Here is a 1,314-nt window from a genome sequence, read left to right on the forward strand (position 1 = left end):
TAAAAACTTTGGATCTGGAATAAACTGTTGAAGAAATATAGCTTTCGGAAAAAAAGTTGTCTTGATGCACAACTTGCCCCCTGTGTGGTGTAAGTTGTGCGGTTGGAGAGAATACCATGGGGTGAATTGTGCCATTGATGTATATCTCATAAACTGTAATGCAAGACAAATCCATTAGACAATCACTTATTTAAGGTGTATTTAAAGTAAATAAAGTAAATAGTTGACAAAGATTCAAGGAAAATTTTCTTAAACAAGGCCTAGCAGATCTAATGGTTTTACCTGCAAAGCTCACAATGACAAAGTCACCATCATCATCTTTCTGGCCATCTGAACTCTCATCAGTGGTGTCGTTAAGTGGAATTGAGATGTCACTCTCTTCTGAGCTACTGTAGACAATCACTTTCTTTTGGTGACCAGCGTATACAGCCATGCCACTGGCACAACTCTCAGAAATGTACTTTGCACTAGTTGCTCCGTGCTTGTGGAACCAACTGCCACCTGACAAATGTGATTCCCCCTCCATTTCTGCCTTTGAATCAAGGCTCAAAACCCATATGTACACCCTGGTGTTTCCTCCCCATTAACTATCTTACCTCTGCACTACTATCTGTGTTTATGTGGATGTATGGGCTTTACGTCTTTTATTTTGGTTATTGTTATTTTACCTTCATTGTTTACCTACTGAATGCACTATGTACAGCACTTTGGACAGTGCAAACTGTCATAAATGTGCTTTTATAAATACATTTTACTTACTTACTTACTTACTTATAACTCACCCAGGCCCTTTGGCACAAATCACCCCAATCCCAGAAATTTGGATAATAAGCATGATGCAGCAATTTAGGGCTGACATCGTGCTAACTGTATAGACTCAAAATGTAGCATACCAAAGCACTAAAATATGTGTCAAATGTTTTCAAACTTGTCTATAATTGTTCAGACACAATAATCAAAAAACCTTGATCATGGAAATTTTACTTTTAAAGGCAAAACACAGTTTTTTTTAGCTTAAATGTGCTTATATATTATTCCTTGTGTCTCCCTTCTTTACAGGATGAGTCAAATGGATGGCTCTTCTTAAATATGTGGTCACATTTCCAATTTCTTCCACGGTTTTCTAGAAACAAGGGGTGACACAACTTCCAAAATGCACAACTTAGGCCACTCTCCCCTACTATCTATGGCAGGGGTTCTCAAACTTTTGATAGCTGAGGGCCAATTTAGGAACCCAACATTGGACCGAGGGCCGCTGAAGGAAACAAATTGAAAAAACTGAAATCATTTCAATGGCCAGGTTGCGTCTTTAAC

This window comes from Ammodytes marinus, assembly GCF_949987685.1.
Source record: "Ammodytes marinus genome assembly, chromosome: 6".
Lineage (NCBI taxonomy): Eukaryota > Metazoa > Chordata > Actinopteri > Uranoscopiformes > Ammodytidae > Ammodytes > Ammodytes marinus.